The sequence below is a fragment of the Heterocephalus glaber genome, unplaced genomic scaffold (assembly GCF_053883595.1).
Source record: "Heterocephalus glaber isolate CG9 unplaced genomic scaffold, H.glaber_assembly_v1.0 deba00000470, whole genome shotgun sequence".
In the NCBI taxonomy this organism is placed as follows: Eukaryota; Metazoa; Chordata; class Mammalia; order Rodentia; family Bathyergidae; genus Heterocephalus; species Heterocephalus glaber.
Genome location: NW_028258145.1, coordinates 18,849,381 through 18,866,321, shown reverse-complemented (window position 1 = coordinate 18,866,321; position 16,941 = coordinate 18,849,381). Strand labels below are relative to the sequence as shown.

Below are 16,941 nucleotides of genomic sequence, written 5' to 3'. Positions count from 1 at the left end.
GTCATTGTCATTTAATTGAAGGAACAGTCTGATTTCTTTTTAATTTCCTCTGTGTCCCATTGGTTATTCAGAAGTGTGTTGTTCAATTTCCATGTGTTTATGAAAGTTTTCCAGTTTCTTTTGCTATGGATCTCCAATTTCATCGCACTATGATCTGATAATATATAGGAGATAATTTCAATTCCTTTGCACTTACTTAAACATGTTCTATGTGTGAGTATGTGGTCTATTTTGAAGAATGACCCATGTGCAGCTGAGAAGAATGTGTATTCTGATTTTGTGGGGTGGAAGACTCTGTAAACATCTGTTAAGTTCATTTGTTCAAGAGTTCTATTGAGTTCTAGTATTTCATTACTTATTTTTAGTCTAGTTGATCTATCTATTTGTGACAGTGGGGTGTTGAGGTCCCCCACTACAATTGTATTAGTGCATATATGACTTTTCATGTCCATTAGTATTTGTTTTATAAAGTTGGGTGCACTATTGTTTGGTGCATAGATATTTATGATTGTCATCTCTTCCACTTTAATTGTTCCCTTTGCAAGGATGTAGTGTCCTTCTTCATCGCTCTTAATCAGTATTTATTTGAAATCTACTTGATCTGCCAAGAGGATAGCTACTCCTGCTTTTTGTCAGGTTCCTGTCGCATGGAGTATTGTTTTCCACCCTTTAACTTTCAGTCTATGAGTTTCCTTTTGAATGAAGTGTGTTTCTTGTATGCAGCATAATGTTGTATTTTTCTTCTTGACCCTTTCTGCCAGTCTATTTCTTTTGATTGGTGACTTGAGACGAATAAAGTTGATGGTTATAACTGAAATGTATTGACTTGTCATGGCCATGACTTTTTTCTTTTTGTTGGGTTCTCCCCCTTTACATTTAATTTCTTGTCATGCCAGATGGGTTCATTCTGCTTTGCTTCCTGGGTTGTGATCCTCAATGTCTGTTCCTAGGATATTGTGTAAAATTTTTGGAGTGCTGGTTTGGTATTCATGAAGTTCCTAAGGTGCTCTTTGTCATGAAAGTATCTTATTTCTCCATCAATTTTGAAAGATAGCTTTGCAGTGTACATCAGTCTGGGTTGGAGGCTGTTTTCTTTTAGGGCTTGGAATATGTCACTCCAATGTCTTCTCGCCTTGATGGTTTGTGTTGAGAAGTCTGCTGTGATTCTGATGGGCTTTCCTTTGTATGTGATTTGTTTCTTTTCTCTGACTGCTTGGAGAACTTTGTTCTTCTGTTGAGTTTCTGGAATCTTAACAATTATATGCCTATGTGCAGATTTGTTTATGATCAAGGTTATTTGGATTCCTATATGCCTCACTTATCTGTATATCAAGTTCTTTTCCCCTGCTTGGGAAGTTTTCTACCATTATTTCTGTGAAGAGTTTTTTTATGTCATCTGCACTCTCTCCCATTTCTTCATTGACTCCAATCAGTCTTATGTTATTCTTCTTTGCATCATCTAGCAGCTGCTGGATTGATTTCTCGTGTTCCCTTATAATTTTGAAGCAATTTTTCTTTTCCTCCTCACTAATTGCAATCTTATCTTCTATATGTGAAATTCTATCCTCACATTGGGTCATTCTGCTGTGTAGACTTTCAATGGAGTTTTTCATCTCCTGGGAATCTATTTGCATCTGTTTTATGAATTCCATTTGTTTCCTATGTTGGGATTCCATCATGTTCCTGAGCTCCTCTCTAGATTTATTAATCATGTCTTGCACTAGGAGCACAATTTCTCTTGTTATCTGAGAAATTATTTCTGATTTCATTTTTTCCAGATCCCCTTTTGTTGCCAGTTCAGTGGGTCCAAGTGGTTGAGTATCAGAGTGTTCCGTCTCATTTCCCTTTGGGGTTGCTGTAGGTGATCTGGAAGTCTGGTTTTGATACTTATTTATGTGTTTTCACATTTTATTGGGGGGGCGGGGGGGTGCTTTTGGCACCTATGAGGATCACCTCCTCTGAGGTGGGAGAGGTGGGACAGGGGCTGGGAGTGGTGTTAGGGATGGTGGCCCAGAAGCCCCTTCTTCTGGGCTGGGAGAAGTGGGAGAGAAGGCACCCCAAAAACCCTTTCCTCTGGGCTGGGGGCAGCAGGAGGGATAGTGTCCAGGTAGTCACTTCCTCTGGACCAGGAGCAGTAGGACAGTGGCTTAGAAGCCCCTACCACTAGGCTGGGAGCAGTGGAAGGGATGGTGGCCTGGAAGCCCCTTCCTCTGGCTGGGAGCAGCATGAGGGCTGGTGGCCAGGAAGCCCCTTCCTCTGGACCAGGAGCAGTGGGACAGCAGCTCAGAAGCCCCTACCTGTGGGCCGGGAGTGGCAGGACCCAGTACCATGGTCTGGTGGTCCAGTGTCCTCTGCATCTTTGTAGTGTGGAACCAGGTGGTTGTACAGAGGAGCGGGGGGGGGGGTGTCCAGTGGATTGATGCTGGGGCACAGGCTGATTCGGCATGCTCTGCACAACTCACAACCTCAGTAGGGCATCCGCAGACCTGTCTGCGGCATGCTGATTCGGTGTGTTCCGCATGACATGTGACCTCAGTAAGGCATCTGCTGTAGACATCTATTAAGTCCATTTGTTCAAAAGCAGGTTCAGTTCTAGTATTTTGTTGTTGATTTTTTTGTCTAGATGATCTGTCTATTTGTGACAGTGAGGTATTAAGGTCCCCCACTACAATTATATTAGTGCTTATTTGGTTTTTTATGTTCCTTAATATTTATTTTGTATAGTTGGGGCATTAGTATTTGGTGCATGTATATTTATGATTGTCACCTCTTCCTCTTGGATTGTTCCCTTTACAGGTATCAAGTCCTTCTTTGTCTGTCTTAATTAGTTTTGGTTTGAAATTTACTTTGTCTGTAAACAAGATAGCTATCCCTGCTTTTTTCCAGGTTCCTGTTACATGGAAAACTGTCTTTCATCCTTTTACTTTCAGTCTATGTGTTTCTTTTTGAACTAGGTGTGTTTCTTCTATACAACATATTGTTGGATATTGGTTTCTAATCCATTCTGCCAGTCTGTTTCTTTTGATTGGTGAGTTGAGGCCATTAATATTGATGGTTATAACTGATATGTATTGACTTATCATTATCTTGTTATTTTCCTGGTTTTGTCTCTTTTTAATTTTTTCTCCCTCTCCTTTTAATTTCTTGCCTTGCTTGGTGGATTTGTTCTGTTGGGCCTCATGGAGTTGTGACCTTCATTCCGTTTTTCTAGGATATATTTTAGAATTGTTTGGAGTGCTGGTTTACTATTCATGAAGTTTCTCCGGTGTTCTTTGTCATGGAAGTATCTTATTTCCCTATCGATTTTGAAAGGTAATTTTAAAGGATACATCAGTCTAGGTTGGAGGTTGTTTTCTTTTAGGGAATGAAATACCTTACTCCAGGCTCTCTTTGATTTGTGGGTTTGTGTTGAAAAGTGTGCTGTGATTCTGATGGGCTTTACTTTGCTTGTGATTTGTTTCTTTTCTATAACTACTTGTAGTATTTTGTTCTTCTGCTGGTTTTCTGGGACCTTGATTATTACTATTATTTTTTTTTTGATCATGGCTAGTTGGAGCCCTATATGCCTCACTTATCTGTATGTCAAATTCTTTTCCTCTGTTTGGGAAGTTTGCTGTCATTATTTTTTGAACAGGTTTTTTATGTCATTTGTACTTCTGCTTTTTTGTGGACTTCTATCAGTCTTATATTATTCTTCTTTGCATTATCTAGGAGCTGTTCAATTGATGTCACATGATCCCTTACTAGTTTTAAGAGATCTCTCTTTTCATGGTCACTGACCACCATCCTGTCTTCTATATCTAATATTCCATCTTCAGATTGGCTCAGTTTGCTATGTATACTTTCAATACAGTTTTTAATCTCCTGGATATCTGTTTCATGGATTCCATTTCTTTCCTATATTGGGTATTCACAATTTCTATTTTTTTTCTTATGCTGGGCATTCATGGCTTCCATCATGGTCCTGAACTCATCTATTTTTTTTTATCTGTTTCTGTTCTAGAGTCTCTAATCATGTCTTTCATTCTGCTCACCATCTCTGAAGTTATCTGGGTAATTATTTCTGTTTTGAATTTTTCTAGAGCCTCATTCATCTGTTTTGTTACTTCCTGTGCTATCAGTTCAGGGTGTCCAGTTGGTTGATTATCAGACTTTTCCACCTTGTTTCCCCCAGAGTTTGCCCTTGGTGAGCTGGAAGTCTGGGTTTGTGCCTTGCTTAAATGTCTTCTCATTTCTATTTTTGTTGTTGGTACTGTCCTTTGTTTAGTTCTTGGGTTGATACTTTGATATTGCTTATTGTAGGTATCTTTGTTGCTTGTATTTAGAACCCTTAAGGAATGATTGCCTCTCAGAGATGTCTTCCAGATGTAGCTGGTCTTAAGGTCTTGAGTCTCTAATGACTCTGGGGGAATCTCATTTTCATTATACCAGAAGGATAACTGATTAGATTGATCACAACACCTTAGCCCAAGTGATACATTCAGCAATAACAATAGTATAAAGTACAGCTTAGAAAATGACAATTTGTGGTAGTTATTAATCTATCACTTTTAACTGTGTGAATTAAATCAAAATCAAGGACCAGCCCAAAATATGTTTATGGTGAATAAACTCCTCAATATAGCAACTTTACCCTTCAGGATGGGGACTTAGAAGAAGCTGGGAAAGGAGGGATAGGTAAAAGGATAGGGAAAGGTTAGAAGTGAGGCCAGAGGACACATGAAGATCATACAAACTCTAAGGAACTGTTGAAGACAAGGAGAAAAGACAAAATTAAGGAACAAAGACAAGAACAGAACAACCTATCCACAATAGGGAAGATAGAAACTGTATTCACTTTCCTTTGAAAGTAATGACAATCCAGAGAAGGAAAAAGAGAGAAGAATAGAAAAAAAAAGGAAGAAATCTGAATTAGGGCAGGAACATGAACAAAAGGGGAGATGAAGAACAATGCGAGAAACCAAGACAATGAGAGTAAGAGAGACAGAAAAGGAAAAAAAAAAGAGAAGAAAAAAAATTGAAAAGAATAGAAAAAAAGTAACTAAAAATTAAAAATAAGAGAAAAAAATAATTTTGAAAATAAAAAATAAAAATGAATGGCCTCCTTTAGGGTATGTCTCTGCTGTCACAATAGAAAATGTGGGTATCAGTGTGCAGATCTAAGTCAATTAGTCTCAGCAAGCCAGCAGCAGATCCCTGAGATTCAGGTTGATTTCTGGCTGCAAGACCCAAGTTGAGCTCTGACCTCCTGCAGGGTTGAAATCTGCAAGGCTCTACTGCAGGTTCCAGCTGCTCTTCCCCTGAAGATAGTCCAGGTTCTGATAGGAGGTGGTGATCCCTCCAATTTACCAAATATGGTGGTCTGGTGTGCCTTTATTGCAGAGATTCTCTTCACTTTTCCAGTGGGCTTGAATTGTCAAGGAGCCTGACAAAAGACCCTCTTTCTGTTGTTCACTTCTGATCTATCTTCTGGAGCTCAGGACAATGGCCTTTATGACTCCGCTGTGCCTCTGGGCTGTGGATCCAGGTACAGGCACAACCAGGAGGCCAAACGCAGGGAAGGGCTGGGGCTGGAGTGGTGCTGCAGGTGCCTGTGTGGCTCCACTCCTCATGGGTGCACCCCTGGCTGGGAGGCCCACAAGGGGGCAGTGCAGCCAGAGGGCTCCAAGTGGTTCCACTCCTCCAAGTCATGCAACTTTTATAAAAGTTATTTCTAATTATGTTCCATAGTTAGATATTCCTAGGATATGCCACACAGGTAAGTCTGTCATTTCCTATTTTTTGATTTTTTGATTTAACATATTAAAATATAGTGAGGAAGCAGGTTGTAACCAGACACAGGAGAAAGGAAAGGCTAGTACTTCTGGGTGGCAGGATGCACACTCAGATGAGAGCTGAGCAGAGGAGGAAGCCACAGTGCTGAATAAGGTTTGGTTCTGTGGCATCTTTTTCCATCACTTTCTTCAGGACTTATCCAGGAAAGGTCCTATAATATATGATCAAAATAAACAATTCAATATTTTAAAATATGTAATACATCTTAACTGGCCCAAGACATCATGTCTGAGACCTAGAATTGCATCTGGCCAAGCTGCAGCCCAAACCATTTGAGTGATGATGTCTTTATAATTTTACATATTTTTCAAACAAGACATTCAATTAGTGCTTATTATGATGGAAGAGATATCTTGGCAGCATATTCTTCCTCCTTTTGCTGCCTCCAAGCAGTCACAGAGACCCCAGGACATCTTTCTTCTACAAATTCATGTGAGACATGTGTTACTGAGCCATTATAGCCATACTGGATAAATCTAGGGGAAGAAAACATTCTGGACTCAAAAATCACAAGTTACAGATGGTCCTATCACACTTCTATTCCCAACACATTTTTCAGGTCTGAAGAGGAAAGGTACTGGGCTAAATGTTTGATAATGGCCAAAAAGAAGTAATTTCCTTTTCAAGCATTTAACTTCCTGTTCTACTGGAGTTTAGAACCAAACAATCAACAATCATACAGATAGCCACTGCCAATTTAGGATGCACCATTTGCCAGGCATTGTGCTCTGAGTTCAACACAGCTGTTGATGTGGCACATGGTGACATTGGTCTTAGCAGTGTCATGAACACATGCTAAAATCGTGAGCCAAGTAAACATCTTCTCCTTTAAGCTCCATGAATTTTGCCCCAGCCATGGGAAGTTAATATAATATTAATGGGGTACCATGTGAATGTATGTGAATTTATTTATTTATTTATTTATATGAATATATGTGAATATATATAATATATAATGTAATATGCAAATTAGGTTAAGTATAGCTATCTCCTCATATTTATCATTTTTTGTATTGCTTTACAGTGAAGACATTCAAAATTTCCTTTTCTAGTAGTTTTTAATATACATATCTATCTATATGTACCCTACTATCCAATAGAACATCACAATTTATTTTTCCTATTTAAATGTAACTTAATACTCATTGATCAACTTCTCACCATTTGTTTTTCCTCTCTTCTCCCCAACCTGTTAACCACTACTCTCTCAACTTCTATGTGACAAGTTTTTCTTAGATTCTATATATGAGATTATTCAATATTTGTCTTTATAGCTCTGCCTTGTTTCACTTAACATACTGCCCTCCAGTACCATCCGTGTTGTCACAAATGATACAATTTCCTCATATTTTATGGCTGAATAGTATTTAATGTATGTGTATATATTCCTATGCATATCTATACATAGTGTATATTTATATATACATATATGTATATATACTGTATATCTATAACCACATTTTTTTAATCTAGCACTTAAGGTTGATTCTATTTCTTTGCTATTGAAAAAGTTGCTGCAATAAGCAAGAAAGTGTAGATGTCTCCTTGACATACACACTTTATTTTCTTGGGCTATATCATTTTTTTCTTTTACATTTTATTTATTTTTTATTTTATTTTGTATTTTTTATTCACTGAGTAGATTAGTGCATTTTAGGTATACAATATGATGAGATTCATCATTGGGAATTTGTACCTTTACATAATATATCTTGGTTCTGATTTTTTCCCCATTCCCCTTCCCCCTTCTCCCCCTCCACCCCTCCCTATTTACAGACTTTGTTTCCATTTTTTCTCCAGAAATCAACCAATAACAAATGCTGGCAGGGTTATGGTCAAAAAGGAACACTTCTCCACTGTTGGTGGGAGTGTTGACTGGTGCAACCTCAAAACAACTAGAATTAGAGGTTGACCCATTTGACCCAACTATTCCTCTGCTGGGTATCTTCCCAAAAGAGTTTTTAAAAAATCATACCATAGCGATATATGTGTACCCATGTTTATAGCGGCACAGTTTGTAATAGCTAAAACTTGGAAACAGCCCAATTGCCCATCAACTGGAGACTGGATAAAGAAGATGTGGGTTTGGTTTTTTTTATTAAAATGGAGTACTACTCAGCCATAAAGAATGAGAAACTAGAGACATTTATAGCTAAATGGTTGCATGTTGAGACCATACTCTTAAGTGAAATAAATAGGACACACGTGTAAATACTGAATAGTTTCTCTGGTGTGAGAAACTGAAAGTGTAAATGAGAACCAAAACGTATAATAGACAATGTGAAATAGAAAGAAAAGGTCCAAAAGGGAATGGAAATGGGGAGGTGTAGGGGAAAGTAAAAAAGTGATATATCATTTGTTAAACCATAATATTCTACCTTATTCGTGCATTCATTTTAAAACCTTGGTGCAAAGTCTAAAATAATAACATTTATTCCTTCCATTGGTTTGGTATATAAATATTTCACAAAATTTTGTGAATTTTGAAACATTTTAAGCTTCTTAAAAATACATAAATTAAATTTCAAATTCAACCTTCTATATAGATGAAATTCTACAGCAATTATAGGTTTAGAAATCTATACTCTGAAGGCTGAAATGGCTATGCTGCCATGGACCATGCAGACAGAGAGCCTCACTAATACCTCCCAGAATGAAAGATCGCATCTCCTTCCCACTGTACACAATATCCTAGCACAGCTCCTACCATACTGCCTTTCCTCTAGCCTTAGTCTCTCTCAGCCCATTTTGTACTTCTGCAATACAATAACTGATACTGCATAGTTTATAAAGAATATAAATTCACCTCAGTTCTGGAGTCTTCAAAGTCCAAGTTCACAGTGTCAGCATAAGCAAGGGCCTTCTTGCCTTATCATCCTTGAGAAAAGAAGGCAATTGAGCTTGTATGGCAGAAAAATGAGAGGAAAGGAGGCTGATCTCATCCTTTTAATTAGGTACCCACTCCCACCATCACTAACTCACTCCTGTGATAATGGCCTTAGTCCTTTCATGAGGGCAGATTTCTCAGGATCTACTCGCTTCTTAAGGTCCCATTTCTCACGTGTTACAATGGGAATTAAATTTTTTCTCTTTTTTATGAGTATATACTTGCAGCAAATTCTAAATACAGTGAACCCTTCACGTATGAACTCTATCAGTTCCCCAAGGCTGGTTGTAACTAAGTCAATACAGCTGATATCTGGATGTTTACCTGGGTCTGTGCTATCAATAACAAGAGGCAGATAAATCTTCCAATAATGTAATTAATCCAAGTTGTTCATATGTCAGGCCAGTCCTAATTTGAGGGTCCACTGTATAATCGTCACCGGGAATTGGATAGAATATTTAATCAGAAAATTTAATGGCTTTAAAAACAGAACATTTTAACCTTTGTATCAAACATGTTTGTTACAAATATTTCTTTATAGTAAATCTTTAAGTTTTTACAAGATATTTGACAAGCACTTTATGTTTTTGCACTGTCAAATCTATTGATTTACCATTTTTAATTCAAATCCCAAAGATACTAACATAACTTTTTAACTTAAAATATTTTTACTCCAAATTGCTTTACCACATGCCTTTTTTAAAAAGTATTTTTCTTTCATACAGATTATGTTTTCTCTTTTCCTGACATTTTATTATTTCTTTGTTAATATATTGTTCTCTTTAACATAATAATTTCTAAGGGAATGCTATTGTTTCACCTTATATAAAAAAACTTTACTGGTGAATTCTTTGTATGTTTATTGGTTTTAGTTGATTTTCCTAGCATTTCTATATTTAAAAAATCTGATATTGCTATCATTTTTACCCTCAACCTTCTGTAGATCATAACTTTTTTACTATCACATTACGCTGATCAGAATGACTGGAAGAAGTTTAAAAGTATTAATGTTAAAGGTGAACTGATTTTATTTGGAAATGTAATGTAACCATTTTTAGCACTTCTCTGATCAAAATGAGACTATAAAAGCTTGATTTAAAAATACAAATTTTGGAGAGAAGAAAAAATACTTTAGCATTCTCCACATTTCTACCTCAGTAACTGTTAGACATTAAGTTATTCTCTAAAAGGAGAGACATTCCACCTACAGACTTCTCTTTGGCTCTGTTAATATATTATGACACTCTCACTTGTCTGAAAATTGCTAGTCAAGGATATACAGCCAAAATTTTGCATATTGAATTTTATAGGCTACTTAAGACCTGCTCAGAGTTAATCAGCAGAGCCATGGTAATATGAACCTTTTAAACTAACATTAGAACACAACACAACTCTTTCTACACATAAATAAACACCTCAAAGCTTATACCGCATAGCACTTCGCACAGTTGTTATTTTCTACTGCTATTCATTTTTATTCAAGGATAATTTGCTCTCCTACCAGACTCTATGCACATTGAGGCCAGAATTCATGTTTTCTTTAATCCCTAGTTATGCCTGTATTAGTTTTCAACTGCTGCCATAACAAATTTCCCTACATTTTCTGCAAAGAAAAATATAGATCATCATAAATTCTGTAGCTCATTTGTCTGACATAGGTCTCATTGGGCTAAAATCAGGTGTCTGCAGGGTTATGTTGCTTTTTGAAGGCTCCAGGGAAGAATTGGTTTCTTTTTCTTTTCTGGCTTCTAGGGGCTCTGTACATTTGATTACTGACTCCCTCTCTTTCTTTAAAGCCAGCAAAAATAGGTCCAATCTTTCTCCCTCAGACCTCTTCTTCTACTTTGTTCATACTTTTATTCTTTATTTTTTAAAGTTTTATTTGTGCATATTTGCCATACATAAATATCACATTCATCATAGGGAATTTGTACCTGTACATAATATGTCTTCATTCTTCCTTTTCTTCCCTCCCCTCCTTTTAACCATTCTTCTGTTTCCCATTTACAAAAGTTTTGTGTACATGTTTCCTTTCCATTCTGTCTTTTTAATCTCATTTACCTTCTTTCCCCCTTCCTTCTCCCTTGTTTCTCTTCCCATTTGAACATGTTCTTCCCACTTCTCAATATCTATTCTCTGTTTTGCTCCTTATTTACCCTTTGGGGTTCTCACACAAAAGAAATTACACAATATTTAAACTTGTGTGTCTGATTTATTTCCTTTAACATTACAGTTTTGATGTGCAACCACTTACATAAAAAAGACTCAAATTCATCCTTATGGAAAAGCAGTACTTCATTTTATATAAATACCACATTTTCTTTATTCATTAATCCACTGATGAGCATATGGGCTCTTTCTAAGATTTAGCTATTATAAATTGTACTGCTATAAACATGGGTGTACATATACAACTGTGGTATGATGCTTTTAACCCAGAAGGCATTTAGAAAGAGTACGGCTGGACCAAATGGAACCTCTTATTTTAGATTTTTGAGGAATCTTTATACTCATTTTATAGTGGTTGTATCAATTTACATTCCCACCAACAATGGAGAAGGGTTCCTTTTTTCTCCAAAGCCTCGCCAGCATTTGTTATTGGTTGATTTCTTGATGATAGTCATTTTCTTTGGAATGGGATAGAATCTCAGTGTTGTTTAAATTTGTATTTATCTAAAGACCAATATGTTGAACATTTTTTCATTTTAAGAACACTTGCAATTTGTGAAAGCCCACTCAAATTATCCAGGATAATCTTTTCCATTTTAAGTTTAGTTGATTATCAATCTTAATTTCATCTGCAACCTTAATTTTCTTTTATATAGCATATTCACAAATTCTAGAGATTAAGATGTAGACATATTTAGGTTACATTATTCTACTTATCACATGCCAAAAATGCTTGGCATAATTGGTACAAAGTGTTGGACAAACGACAGCAATAGAGTTGATATATGCTTTAAATTATAGAAAACTTTCTCAGTATTTTTTGATTTTTGAAAAACTTTTAACAATAATAGCTGAAAGAAATTAATTTTAAGTATCGTATGATTATCAACTTAACAGCATTTAATAATGAAATAATTAATTGACTATTAAACTATTTTATGTTCTTATATAATCTTGGTAATGTGTGAATAGTTGGTTCTTAATTTCTTTAAGATGCTTCCATATATCATCCCAGGCTCCTAGGGCAGTGAAGCTCAGCCAGTCCCAGCACCTGGAAGGAAGCTCCCCCACTGCCATCTCAGGTTCCAAGGGCCAAGAAGGTGAGCTGGTCCCAGCACCCGGAAGGAAGCTCCCCACCTCCATCCCAGGCTCCTAGGGCAGAGAAGCTCAGCTAGTCTCAGCACCCAGAAGGAAGCTTCCCCACTGCCATCCCAAGCTCCTAGGGTAGAGAAGGTGAGCTGTGTGGGTGCCAGAAGCACCCCCCCCCGTGGAAATGAGAAGACACATAAACAAGCCTCAAAAACAGACTTCCAAATCACCTACAGCAACCCCAAAAGGGAAAGAGATGGAACACTCTGATGCTCAACCACCTGGACTCTCTGAACTGGCAACAAAAGAGGATCTGGGAAAAATGAAATCAGAAATAATTACTGAGATAACAGCAAAGATTTTGCTCATGGTGCAAGACATGATTAATAAATGTAGAGAGGACACAGATAAAAAAATAGAGGATCTGAGGAACATGATGGAATCCCAACATAGGAAACAAATGGAACTCATAAAGCAAATACAAACAGATTTCCAAGAGATTAAAAACTCCATTGAAAGACTGCGCAGCAGAATGAACCAATGTGAGGATAGAATTTCAGATATAGAAGATAAGATTGCAATGAGTGAGGAGGAAAAGAAAAATTGCTTTAAAATTGTAAGGGACCATGAGAAATCAATCCAGCAGCTGCTGGATGATGCAAAGAAGAATAACATAAGACTGATTGGAGTCAATGAAGAAACAGGAGAAAGTGCAGATGACAAAAAAAAACTCTCCACAGAAGTGATGGCAGAAAACTTCCCAAGGAAGGGAAAAGAACTTGACATACAGATAAGTGAGGCATATAGGACTCCAGCTAGCCTTAATCAAAAAAATCTACACATAGGCATATAGTAGTTGGGATTTCAGAAATCCAACAGAAGAATAAAATTCTACAAGCAGTGAGAGAGAAGGAACAAATCACATACAAAGGAAAGTCCATCAGAATCACAGTAGACTTCTCAGTGCAAACCCTCAAGGCAAGAAGAGCTTGGAGTGATGTATTTCAACCCCTAAAGGAAAACAGCCTCCAACCCAGATTGATGTACCCTGCAAAACTATCTTTCAAAATTGATGGAGAAATAAGATACTTTCATGATAAAGAGCACCTCAGGAACTTCATGAATATCAAACCGGCACTACAAAAAATTTTAGACAATACCCTAGGAAAAGACAGTGAGGATTACAACCCCAGGAAACCCAGCAGAATGAATCCATTGGGCGTGACAAATTAAACGCAAAGGAGGGGAATCCAACAAAAACAAAAAATCATGAAAAGGCTTTTAAAACTTTTGACTTCATCTCCCTAATGAATGTATAATTCAATCTTATTATTGTACTGATTAGTATTTTTCTGATTCTAGAATTGCACACCATTCCTTGTGCTATACTGGCTATTTATTATCTTCTTATGTCTACTTTTAATTGGGTTGTCTATTAATGAGCTCTAAGAATTCTTTATATATTCTGCTCATAGGTTATATGTATTGTAAATATGGTCTGTTTAAGGACTACTTTTCATTTTAGTGATGTCATTTTAAAGTTCTAAATTTTGATGGAATCTCATTTATCAATTTTTTTTCTTTTATACATCACGTTTTTTGTATCCCAGTTAGTTCTTGCCTACCCTGAATTTCATAAATATTTTCCCTTATAATTTCTTCTTAAAGTTTTATACTTTTAGGCTTTCTTATTTAGGTTCATAGATCCCTTCAAGCTATTTTCATGTATGGAAAAAAAGGGTTGAGGTTAATTTTTTATTTACGGATACCAGGTGTCCTAGTGCTGTTTGCTGAAGCCACTATCTCTTCCTCGGTTCTTGAATCGAGTTTATATTCTATATAATGCTAATGTTAAATAGTCTTTCAAAACTCAGTGGACCATATATGTGTGGTTCTATTCCTAGATTCTCTGTTTTACTCCAATGATCTATATGCCGTTCCTTACACCAACACTGCCTTGATTACTGTAGCTTTAGAAGAAGTCTTAAAATTGGGTGCTAAACATCTTCCAACACTGTTTTTGTTTTTGTTTTTGGCTTTTCTGGGTCCTTTGTACTCCTACATAACTTTTAAAGTTCAATATCCAATTCTTCATTTATAGCAAGTATACACAGGCCTTAATTTTTATATATACCTTATGTTTTCTAATCCTGCTAAATTCAAGTACAAGTTCTAGGGGCTCCTAGAGATTTCTTAGTATTTTCTCTGTAGATGATCATTTCATCTACATATAAAGATTTTGCTTCTGCCATGCCAATCCTATCCTAGTTGTGTCATTTTATTGCCAGACTATTTTGGTTTAGACCTATGTTTCAAAGTCTAATGGACAGATGAAGAGTAGGCATATATGCCCTTGTTCCCCACTTTAGGGAGAAAGCATTGTATCGTCTCCATTCATAGAAGGAGATTTTGTTGGAAGTATGGAGTACATGTCTTTGATCTGTTGAGAAGGTTCTGTTCTACTTCTAGTCTCCTGATAGCTTTTCCCATGAACAGCTGTAGAATTTAGTCCAAAACTCTTTCTCCAACTAGTGATAGGATCATATGGCTTTCTCCTTTCCTCTATTAAAATGATGACTTTTGGGGGTGGATCTTCCAATGCTGAACCAACACTGCCATCCCTATAATAAAACAGCTTTCTACATACTGCAAAAAAAAAAAAAAGATGCTTCCATATTTATAATGTGATCAAAATGTGGTTTGGAAAAATCCAATGGCAGACAGATGAGGAGAGAGAGAGAGAGAAATGTTGAAGAGGAGGAGAAGTTTTATTGAGGATACTAGCAACTTAGAAGGAGGCAGATATCCGGTACCACCTTCATCTTCTTAGGAAAGTGGGGGCTATTTATATGGGATCAGGTTGGGGGCTGCATGCACAAATCAGCCTTTCCCAGAAGCTTAAATTAAGCAATGTGGTGATTTGGTGCTGACCAGAGATGGTGAACTTCTTATTTTGAACTCAGATATTCCCATTTTGTGTCAGCAGCTAGTAAGTGGAAACAGCTCAAAAAACAAGCAAAGGCCTGGGATTTAGCTCAGTGGTGCCACCACCTGCCTCACAAGAAAGCACAATGTCCTGAGTTTGGTCCCAGGTACCAAAAAAAAATAAATAAGAAAGGAATGCAGGGTGAAGGACACAGTATAACATGAGAAAGGAAATAGGAATGGAGCAAGAATTTTTGCCTGAGAACAGTTTTATCCCATTACGCATCTTCAATTAGAGCTGTCATCTATAGCAAAGTGAGTGGGAGACGAGAAATATATCATTCAGCTATGTGACCTCCAAAATTAGCAATTTTTAAGGTCAGATAATGTAAGTGAAGCTGGAAAGTTTATTTAGGTTTTCTCTAGGTTACAGGAAGACATGTGTGATGTTGGATTTTAGTATCAATAAAATCAGTTTAAAGAGGTTTATTCATGTAATATAAGAAGATACTAATAGCCTATATATGATAAATGTTTATTATCTGCCCCATATCAAGATAAATTACAAACACTGTAAATATTTCCTAACTGTTCGCTATATATTCTGCCATGTCCAATTCATGTAAAATTTTATAAGTAGAGCTCACAATAACTCCAGCAAGCTTTATTGCCGTTATGTTATGGGAGAATAAAAAGAATTTTATACAAGCTAAATATTTTACCGGTTATAACCCCGATAATAATAGATACAACACACCATCTCTATGCTATTAATTATAATCTTCTGTCAGTCAGTACATTTCCTACCATGTTCTGTGTTTAGACATAGGGTGGACAGCATCATTTTTTAGAAAATTTAAGAGTTCACTTTTAAAGCATGGAGTCAGCCTTTCTAGGAAAAAATTCTATGATAACCTTGTCAGTAATTTGCTTTTTTTTGTGGGGGGTGGGGGGATCAACCTGGGCTCTCCTCATGACTGACTAGTTCATAATCAGTTCAATAAAACTTTCCACGATTTTATCAAATAGTTACTTTTTCCAAAAAATATGTTGGGTATTACAATGTCACTTTCTTCATAGGGTTAGGTTTATTATAAGTCCTAGAGAATAAAATGAAAAGAACAACTAAATACTAATTACATTTATAGTTACTATTGTGAAGGAAATTGAAAGGGAATGCAATAAAAAGGCTGATCTAATTTACAGAGAAGTCAGAAAGTCTCTCCCACTCCTTATACTTTTGGTAGATTATTTTTGAGCTGAGAGCAAAAGAATAAGAAACCAACCCAATGAGAAGGAGCTTTCTGAGTTTTCCATCTTCTCATGCCTGTAGAATGATGGTTTAAATTGTTTGTTTGTTTGTTTTAGTTGATGAAGCAAAAATAAAATTCTAAGCATATTTTCCCTAAGAATTATCTGTGATGAACAGATAATTTTCTATTATCTTTTTTTTGCAATCTGTTTTACATGCTTCCATATTGGTTTTGCATTTGTTCATTTTGAAATGTATAAAAGCTTACCTTGATCCCATTTTTGCCAAGAGATGGTATAAATTCATTCTCTTGTGGTTTTGTTCTCTGATAGGTCAGGATTAGGTCATAATGAACTTTCACTTATAATGTGAAGCTGGACCTGTGAAAATATAATCAACTTAGGTAAAAGATTCATCCTACAAGTTTAGATACTAAAATATCTTTACATTAAATAAATCACAGTATGTCTACATCTTCAAAATACAGCATGTATCACTTTGTTCTTTCATGTTTGCTTTAAGAAGACATTTCATAGGATGTGATGACCTTTTTGTAGGGACAGTAGCAATGATATTACTTAAATGTAATCCTATCAAAGTTTGATAATAAATCTGAGCCTTTTTCTCTTGTCAGTTTTTCTTTCATTTTTTAAAAAATTCTCACTGAGTGGCTAATACAATCTTTTGCAATGGAGCACTTAAGTCTACAATGGCAGTTATTTATGATCCAACAAGCTAGATTGATCCAAGATGTGTGCTGGGAAGGTAAGCATCATTATATGCA

At 36.3% G+C, this 16,941-nt stretch overlaps 1 long non-coding RNA gene across 1 annotated transcript in view; it reads right to left on the bottom strand.

The window, feature by feature from the left end:
• Positions 1 to 370: 370 nt before the first annotated feature.
• The window catches only part of LOC147829800 (uncharacterized), a 51,690-nt gene continuing 35,119 nt past the window's right edge, over positions 371 to 16,941 (bottom strand). The window contains exons 3-5 of the long non-coding RNA XR_015448544.1: positions 16,426 to 16,537; positions 8,642 to 8,712; positions 371 to 5,986 (exon numbers count right to left, since the gene is read on the bottom strand). This is a non-coding gene — a long non-coding RNA (uncharacterized LOC147829800). The remainder of the gene's footprint in view (positions 5,987 to 8,641; positions 8,713 to 16,425; positions 16,538 to 16,941) is intronic.